This window comes from Oncorhynchus mykiss, chromosome 2, assembly GCF_013265735.2.
Source record: "Oncorhynchus mykiss isolate Arlee chromosome 2, USDA_OmykA_1.1, whole genome shotgun sequence".
Classification (NCBI taxonomy): Eukaryota; Metazoa; Chordata; class Actinopteri; order Salmoniformes; family Salmonidae; genus Oncorhynchus; species Oncorhynchus mykiss.
Genome location: NC_048566.1, coordinates 72058900 through 72068948, shown reverse-complemented (window position 1 = coordinate 72068948; position 10049 = coordinate 72058900). Strand labels below are relative to the sequence as shown.

The 10049-nt window shown below is 37.4% G+C and overlaps 1 long non-coding RNA gene across 1 annotated transcript; it reads right to left on the bottom strand.

Moving 5' to 3' along the window:
• Positions 1 to 3749: 3749 nt before the first annotated feature.
• Positions 3750 to 9093, bottom strand: LOC110495604. Its single transcript, XR_002469455.2, has 3 exons — positions 8619 to 9093; positions 7876 to 8007; positions 3750 to 6402 (listed from the first exon to the last, which is right to left on the bottom strand). It is a non-coding gene; the product is annotated as an uncharacterized LOC110495604 (long non-coding RNA).
• Positions 9094 to 10049: the final 956 nt, after the last annotated feature.

Genomic DNA, 10049 nt, shown 5'->3' with positions numbered 1-10049 from the left:
CAAGACTCTTCCTAGAGTTGGCCACCTGGCCAAACTGAGCAATCAGGGGAGAAGGTCCTTGGTCAGGGAGGTGACCAAGAACCCGATGGTCACTCTGACAGAGCTCTAGAGTTCCTCTGTGGAGATGGGAGAAACTTCCAGAAGGACAACTATCTCTGCAGCACTCCACCAATTAGGCCTTTATGGTAGAGTGGCCAGATGGAAGCCACTCCTCAGTAAAAGGCACATGACATCCCGCTTGGAGTTTGCCAAAAGTCACCGAAAGACACTCAGACCATGAGAAACAACATTCTCTGGTATGATGAAACCAAGATTGAATTCTTTGGCCTGAATGCCTAGCGTCACATCTGGAGGAAACCTGGCACCATCCCAACAGTGAAGCATGGTGGTATAAAAAATCCTTGATGAAATCCTGCTCAGGACCTCAGACTGGGGCGAAGGTTCAACCTTCCAACAGGACAACAACCCTAAGCGTACAGCCAAGACAAGGCAGGAGTGGCTTCGGGACAAGTCTCTGAATGTCCTTGAGTGGCCCAGCCTGAGCCTGGACTTGAACCCGATCAAACATCTCTGGAGAGACCTGAAAATAGCTGTACAGCAACGCTCCCCATCCAACCTGACAGAGCTTGAGTGGATCTGCAGAGAAGAATGGGAGAAACTCCCCAAATTCAGGTGTGCCAAGCTTGTAGCGTCATACCCAAGAAGACTCCAGGCTGTAATTGCTTCAACAAAGTACTGAGTAAAGGGACTGAATACTTATGTAAATGTGACATTTCCCTTTTTATATATATATAAATGAGCAAACATTTCTAAAAAAAACAATTTTATAAATTTTAGAATAAGGCTGTAACCTAACAAAATGTGGAAAAAGTCAAGGCGTCTGAATACTTTCTGAAGGCACTGTATTTCCAATTAGAGGAGGCTGGTGCAAGGAGCTATAGGAGGACATGCTCATTGTAATGGCTGGAATAGAATCAATGGAACAGAGTCAAACATGTGGTTTCCTATTGTTTGATGTGATTATAATTTCCATTTATTCCATTCCAGCCATTACAATAAGCATGTCCTCCTATAGCTCCTTGCACCAGCCTGGTCTAATGGAAATACTCCCACCAGCCTCCTCTGATCTCCATCAATGGGATATCGTCGGCAGACAACTTGTTATCAACAAATAATGTGAACATATTGGTTATGCAGGCAAGACACAGAATTGTTTGATGGAATGTGTGTAAATATTTAGGAGTCTGCAGAATGAAGATATGTTTATCTGCACCCCTAGCTCAAGGCAGCTGTGTTAAAGAAAGTTATTTAATTCTAAAAGTTTCAAAGGTTTGGCAAGATGTTCAATACTCTAGTGATCTCCCAGAAACAGATTTTTTTGGCTCCATGGCGGGAACATTCCTCTGTTAATACAGTGCCTTCAGAAAGTATTCACACTCCTTGACTTTTTCCACATTTTGTTGTGTTAAAAGGGGGATTAAAATTAATTTAATTGTTATTTTTCTTCAACGATCTACACAAAATCTCCACCCAAAAAATATTATGGAAAAAAACCCACTTTCAATTAGAAAAGTATTCAACCTCCTGAGTCAATCAATACATTTTATTTTTTAATTCTTCAAGCTCTGTGAAGTTGGTTGTTGATCATTGCTAGATGGCCATTTTCAAGTCTTGCCATAGATTTTCAAGTCAATTTAAGTCAACTATAACTAGTCCACTTAGGAAAATGTAATGCTGTCTTGGTAAGTAACTCCAGTGTACAATTGGCCTTGCGTTTTAGGTTACTGTCCTGCTGAAAGGTGGATTTGTCTCCCAGTGTCTGTTGGAAAGCAGACTGAACCGGGTTTCCTCTAGGACATTGCCTGTGCTTAGCTCTATTTATTTTATTTGTATTTTAAAAAAACCTCCCTAGTCCTTGCCGATGACAAGCATACCCATAACATGATGCAGCCACCACCATGCTTGAAAATATGAAGTGTGGATTTGCCATAAACCCAATGCCTTGTATTCAGGACATAAGTTAATTTCCTTGCATTTTTTTTCTTCACTTTAGTGTCTTATTACAAACAGGATGCATGTTTTGGAATATTTTTATTCGCTATAGGCTTCCTTCTTTTCATTCAGTCATTTAGGTTAGTATTGTAGAGTACAATGCTGTTGATCCATCCTGGTTTAAAATCACCATTGGCCTCATGATAAAATCCCTGAGTGGTTTCCTTCCTCTCCCTCAACTGAATTAGGAAGGGTGCCTGTTTCTTTTTAGTGACTGGGAGTATTGATACACCATCCAAAGTGTAATTAATAACTTCACCATGCTCAAAGGGATATTTTAAAGTATGTTTGTTTTTATCTACCAATACGTGCCCTTCTTTGTGAGGCATTGGAAAACCTCCCTGGTCTTCGTCATTGAATCTGTGCTTGAAATTCACTACTCGATTGAGGGACCGTACAATTATCTGTATGTGTATGGTACAGAGATGATGTTAAACTTCATTATTGCACACAGAGTTAGTCCATGCAACTTATTATCTGACTTGTTAAGCACATTTCTACTCCTGAAGTTATTTAGGCTTGCCATAAGAAAGGGGTTGAACACTTATTGACAAGACTTTTCAGATTTATAAAAAAATGTATATATTCAAACAATTTCACTTTGAAATGATGGTTTATTGTATGTAGATCAGTGACACAAATCTAAATGTAATACATTTTAAATTCAGGCTGTAAGACAACAAAAGGTGGAAAAGGTAGTTACTAGAAATCAAATCAAATGTTATTGGTCACATACACATGGTTAGCAGATGTTATTGCGAGTGTAGGGAAATGCTTATGCTTCTAGATCCAACAGTGCAGCAGTATCTAACAGGTAATATCTAACAATTCCACAACCTAATACACACAATCTAGTAAAGGAATGGGATGAGATTATATAAATATATGGAAGAGCAAGAACTATTAGAAATATTCCGTGTGGCTTACTCAAGTCCAATAAGCAGCCTTGTGCTCTCACACGTGATCTGGCTGTAGAAAAATGTTGTTTTGACATGATGCGTCTGTAGAACTACATGTTGCTCTTATTACACTTCCAGTTAAAAATAGACGTAGTCTTACTTTAGATGTCAGTAGGCCTTCCGGAGTAATGAACGTATCTTTTCATAAAAGAAAGTCTGTGTTTTGCAAAAATAGAAACAGTATGTGACCAATACCACTAAACTAATTACCCCTGAAACGGCCTTGGGGTCACAGCTTATGGGACATTCTGAAGAGATGTTTACATATCCTGCTGTCAAAATGTGTTAATGATTATTCTTTGGTATTCTATATTGAGGTTTTTCCTGTCTGAGCTATATATCCTCAGCATTTTGTTAACATTTATTTTATGCAAATGATTGTGTTGGATCTGAAAGTGTTTTTTGTTTTGGAAGGACACCATACTAAAACAATGAAATCTTTCTTGAAATAGGCTAATGCAATTTACCTTTTGCCTTTTACAGTGATTGAAACAGGAAGCGCATAGAAAGTACATCTGTAGTATCAAAGGAACTGTGTGCATGTTACAGGTAAGAGAAAAGTTTGCAGAAAGGTGTAGAACATTGTGATAGGGTCCCAATAGAAGGCCGGAGAGTACTGCTGATATACAACCATGACTTAGAACTCCAAAAGCCAAGGGCTTAGCAAAAATGAATACTGAGCAAGTGCAAATGTCACACTTCAGTAAAATTATTCAACAAGACCAAGACAGGAGGTGGATGGTTGATGGTGAGGGAGAGTACTTTTATTTGGAAAAAAAACATGGAGCCAGCCAGTGGGTAGTTAACTCTACAATTACATTTTTTGTGACAGAAAAACCAAGCTAGACATGCTTTCTATATTCTTCAAAAGAAGCATTAAACAATGGTTCTCACTTAGGCATTTTTGGCTTAGAGTTGGGATGAGGGTAATTAGCAATGATCTAGATATAGTATGACAGCTTTGATTAAATTTACCAGAGGAAAAGCTGCCTTAACCAGAATATTCATTTCAAATAAAAGTTTCTCAATAAAGTTCAAATGAATATTGTTACGAGACATAAACCCCAAAATAAATTACTTGTACATTCAAACACTGCACTGAAGATCAGAAACATTCACACTATTATCCTTTTAGAGAGGATTTTGTAGAAGAAATCAATTGCAGAGGAGAGAAATGAGGAAGGTGGAAATGTTTTAGCAACAATGCATCTAAAAGAAATATATCAAGAATACAATCAAAGAAACAAGACTACCTGTACATTATTGAAAACTACAGAATTAACTAAATCACACTCAAAATATCCTAAATTAAAATCCTCTGATGACTGAAACATAAAATAATAATCCAAACTGGACTCAAGTTTTTTATATTTGTATACAATGAAAAACTTGAATCTTACTGTCAATCTTCAACAGTAATTTATTTTAACTGCAGGCTGAAAAATACAAATCTAAATGGAAAACAAGTTAACAGCTTAAAATCATAATGTGCTCTCTGACAATGTGGCATAGGAAGATTGAACAGAACGTTTTAAGTTCCTCTAATGGTGTTACTTATCAGATAACTCAAATTAATTCCATTTGAACTTCCTGGAAACCCCCCGTATGTACTCTAGTTGATAGTGTACTCTCAGATAACAAAACTGGTTAAACAGACAAGGTGACATTAAGGATTCAACACGTTTTTTATATTACTACACTACATTTCCAGAGGACCTAAAGACCACATTATCTAAGGATGGAATGATTCTTTGAGTTATTTCTTCATATTAACTGATTCTTTAAACATGTACTTTTGTTTCAATCAAAAGTATTCCTCATGTGTTAGACTATTTAGAGCGACACGTCAGAGGTGCCTTGAAATACCTGAGTTGATGGGTAACTTTTGTCCAACAATGTGTTTTAATTGTAGGGGTAGGCTAATGTAAAGCTTCTGAATGTGAAAGTATGCACTCCATTTACTGATGTATGGTCCAATTAAAAGGCACTGTACATACACATTGGCTGTTCAATTGCTTCTATTTTGAAATAGAAAAACCAAAGTTTGACAGTCCATTGGTCAGTTTATTATACTGCAACTGTCTAAATGGTGGGACGTTGTTTGGGGTTTCAACTTTCTCAATTATTACAGGAAAGAGGTAGGTGCCAATTTCATTTGAAAGTAATCTGCATACATTTATATTACAACAGTCATAACCCTCCCTTCTCACACTATTTCTTCCATCAACAGCTTAAAAGCATTCATTTTGTAAGAGTAGTTAGTTATCCATGATTATTCCTTCACTTAAAAGAAATATCTATCACACATCAGTCTAGTCGCAAAGCCAATCATTGTGGCATGGAACCAATCAAATAATTAATTCCACAAGTTCTGAGTAAATGTGGAACATGCCACGAAAGTCCTGGGTTAAGGTTACCATTTTTAATAAGCCTGTGTGAGCAATACCGGGATTTGCCTGTTATGTGTAATTACATTCACTAGAACACACCAATGACCCGGTCTCGGAACATGTCTGGCAAGGTAATAATGGTAAAAAAAGATGAGATACTGTTTGTATATTCAAATATACATTGATATATTTTACAATTCAACTTTGAGAAACGTACATGTATTTCCAAAATCATACAAAGTATATTCTATGACCTGTTCTTCAATATACTTGTTTGTCATTGTGACCAAACATATGCACTAGAAACCTTATCCAACCCCAGGTTAGAGATAGCAGCAAAATGGGAGACTCTCAAACACATACAGTAAAAATATGCACCCAAACAAACTATGAGACAGAGGACAGAAAGCCTCAGACAGTATACAGTGTATGCACATTTGAGTGGTTAGTGTAATATTTGGAATAAGAATAATAAGACAATTAAAATAATCTTTGCAACAGACGAGTAAATAAGTATTTATATAAAATATTATTCTGAGGATTGTATCTTATATTATTAGTGAATAATATACCATAAGCATTACAGGACGGCAAAAGGATTGCCTTGCAGACAGCAAAAGGATTGCCTTGCAGACAGCAAAAGCCATCAAATGTTCTCTATGCATTTTATTTTTGCTTAAAGAAGATTCAAATTTACTGAGCTAGCCCCAATTCACAATCTATTGGCAACATCCCTCTGATGTTGGAAGTGTCTGATGTGTACAAAAGGATTGTAAATACAGCATGTTTACAATCAGAATACATTCTAGAATACCAGACCACAGAGGTAACCTTTTCTGCAAATATCGGTGAGATCGGAAACTTGACTAGACTTGACAAAAGTTACCAAACACTGAAGACATCTGGAGACTGCATTAGGCCACATATCCTTGGGTTGTGTTCCCACTGGAGAAAATGGTGGGATTAAAATCCAACATCCTCTGTTTAATGCTGGCATTCACCTAAAAAACAAATGACAATACATAATTACAGTAGTCTACATAGAAATGTGCATTTATAGGTTGGTGTGAAATGGTGCTAAATTGTGAATAGGGTAGAATCAGACAGACCTGGCTTCCTATTCAATCAACACAAGCTACCAGGTTTCAAATAAACCTTTTTACAGGAGAAAAACAATGTTTATAAATACTAGCTATTGATTTACCACTCCTCTGTTTGCTTTTGTAAGTCTACTGTCCACTGGGTATGGGAGAGTTTGACTTATAAGCATAGAATGTCAGGTAAACAGGAGTCCATATCTTCATCACAGGAAGTTGTGACTGTGTCAAAGAACAATTGAAAGGACGGAAGGGAGAACCCTAATGTTAACACCTGAAATGTTGCAACACATGAAAGCATGTGACTTTATTGTGCAGTACTGTTTCCATTTCCCCTGGTATTTTAGTAACAATGGATACTTTGTAGTACTTCAAAGAATTTGGTAACATGGTTCTAGGCTAGCTGGTACTAAATATTACATAGTGGTTCTTGTATTATTGAATCACAATGAAACAGACATGTGATTTGTGTTATTACAATTGTTGCATGTTATTTCTTAGCTTATAGCTAGTAATTACGTTACCCTGAAATAACACCATAGGTTCAGTCAACATTAAGAACTTCCCAAACCATGTCAGATGGATGATATTGAACGGATACATTTGAGCTCAAACAGTTCCCCACTTTCATGTTCATCGTAATTTAGTATTTATTAAGCAGACAGTCTAAAATCTAAATATCCCAGGTTCAAACATTTTCTAAATGTGCAATTATGGCAAAAGCAACGTGTGTGGCTGTTCCGCACAGAAAACCTTTAATGATGAAACATATAAGGGAAAACAATTATTGTAACCTTATAAAATGTTTAATTACGCTTAAGCACTGGCAATGAAAGTAGTGGAGATTACACAAAAAAAAGCCAATATAACACATTTCTGTTTGCTCTAATTTTGTCCTTATGTTTTTAAACTGAGATGGTATGAAGAAGGGCCTAAGTACACATCCTTTTTGCATTACAAACAGAACATCCCTCTGAGGAAGTTGCACATTCATGGATGGGACAAAAACATAACTATAACTTTAATCTAATGAGTTAATCAATTACACTGAAATAAATGTATGTGGCGTGGGTTCTTATATAGGGCAGAATTGGAGACAAAATATTAAAAGTAGATTGTAGACCTACTTCCTTTCTGATACGTTCCTTTGGATATTTTGTCTCAAATTCCACCCTATATAAGAACCAACCCCATGAACAATTGGTTGAGTAAGTTCAAATATAATAGTATTAAACATTGATGATAGATAAGGGACGTTTAGGTTTTAATCTTTTCAAAAATCAGAGGCCCTGCTGTCCAGGGATTGGATAGCATGGTCACATTGGGATTAGGACGCCTGGAACTGATTACGAGTAGACCCATAACAGACCTACCTACCTGTACTTGACATCAAAGAGGGTGGAGTCCTCTTCTTCCTCATTCTCCTCATTCAAAGGAGCCATCTCTACTCGCTCTGCTGGTGTAGTGATTATGTCATACTTTCGTGTTTTCCTTATTCTCCTTCCAGATCTATGACAAACCAGAGAAGGGTTGTGATAATGAGACAAGAGGTGTGGAGTAGTTTCTCACCTTGAACCAAGCAGAACCTGACATGGCTGTTTTGCCATATGGACAGGATTAATGCAGTGTATTGTGGTTAAGGCCTACTGCCTAATCTAGAAGAAAAAGAAACGCACACCTATTTAGGCAAGGTGCTGGCTAGCGGAGTAGAAAACTTGAAAATAAAGGAGAGACGCACACTCTAGGAGCTACTGCCCACCTGCCACACACATTGCACACTCTAGGAGCTAGGCCTACTGCCCACCTGGTGTGGGAAGTGATTATGGCATTGCTGATGTAGCCTAATGTAGTGGTGTTTAACATTAGATATTTTAACATTTAGATATTTCCAACAGCAATTACTGACACAATATGATAGTTGCTGCAATAGAGAGGACACATCCCCCATTTGCCAACTTTCCTATTACATGCTGCATGACATAATCAATAAGGAGGATCTTTATGAATGCTCAAATTAGTTGTCTTATAAGAATAGTATAGCATATTACACAAGGACTATTTAATTAGGATAATTCAGTTGGCTATAGTTATTGGTATGGTGTAAACATAAATCAGCTTACCTGATCACTTTGATGACCAAGCACGTGATGAGAACAGCTGTTAGCACGCAGATAATAATTACAATATTTTTAAGAGTCGGAAGATATTGTAATATTGAATACATTCTTGATTCGGTCTGTGCATGATCTGTGATATTATTTGACAAATCCCCTCCATGGTGGGTTGGTGTTGAATTTAACTGCGTTGCGGGTGAAGACACAGTTTGTGGTTCACCTATAACTTTCCATGCCGCAGCAATAACCAAAGTGAATATTAAACTGTATGAAACCATCCTGCTTGAAAGAATAAGAGTAAATTGCTTGTGAAAATAATCGTCGTTTCTTTCTCTCTAAATTTCTTTCACGAAGCCAAGGAAGATATGCGATTCAAGATTGGCGATGATGACATTCTGTGACATTTCAAGGAAGTGTTTAAAATTGCGCATCCACTCGTCAAACGAACCGGTTCCTTAAAACGGTGTAAATAGCCTATCCATCTGTATAACCTAACAATTATCTCCTGAATGGTCGCTGCTCTCAGTTTTTCCTAGCTGCTGTCAAAGCCCGTTGCTTCTAGTAGCCTACAATCCCTTCATGATTTCATTTGGAATGCGTGCAGGGAAAAGGGAGGAGGATTATCTACAGCCGGAAGAGCCCTGTGTGTGCAGGCCACTGTTCATACGTGTGTGTCATGAACAACATTAGCGTGAGCAACAATTGTGGAATCAGCGGATCGCCTTCAAAATAAAAGTTCCTAATTGAAACTGATGCAAACGGATAAAAATAGTGGAATCATGCCACAATTGGACTCGAAAATGCTAAACAAAGTTGGAATAGTGTTCTAGAAATCACCAGAAGAAGTTCTAAGTTGCCAACTTTCCTATTACATTCTAAGTTAATTTGAAAAACAAAATGTAAACATCAGTTAAAATCGTATTGTAGTGGTGTTTGAATTCAGAATAGCATTGGGGCATTGGCTACTTATATGCACTGTACAGCCTGACCTATGGATTGTGCACCCATGAAATGGGGTATCAGCCCATTGTCCATTGACCCCGGGTTTATTCGACAAAAGCAATGTCGCAATAAAAAACATTTGCGATATGTGTAATGAAAACGGCAGATATAGGAGAAACTTTCTAAATATCGACAACATTTTTATTTGTTCAACGGGTTGATTTTTATTTTGTCGAACTTTATTGCGACAAATAATGGAAACGTTTTTTTTACTGAATCATTTTGAAGATACTTAGGGCACGTGATGTCATGGGTAATTTTAAAGCCCCTGTAAATTTGGACGCGTGAAGTTCGACTTCAAACAAGGAAGCGGAATAGAATCCATCGGTCTATATGGTAGGCGGTTTTAGAGACAGCTGTGCTGGACTGTGGTCGACATGGATGATAGTTCTGATGGTATGGTTGGGGATAATGAAAGTCATGGTCCGGGATGGT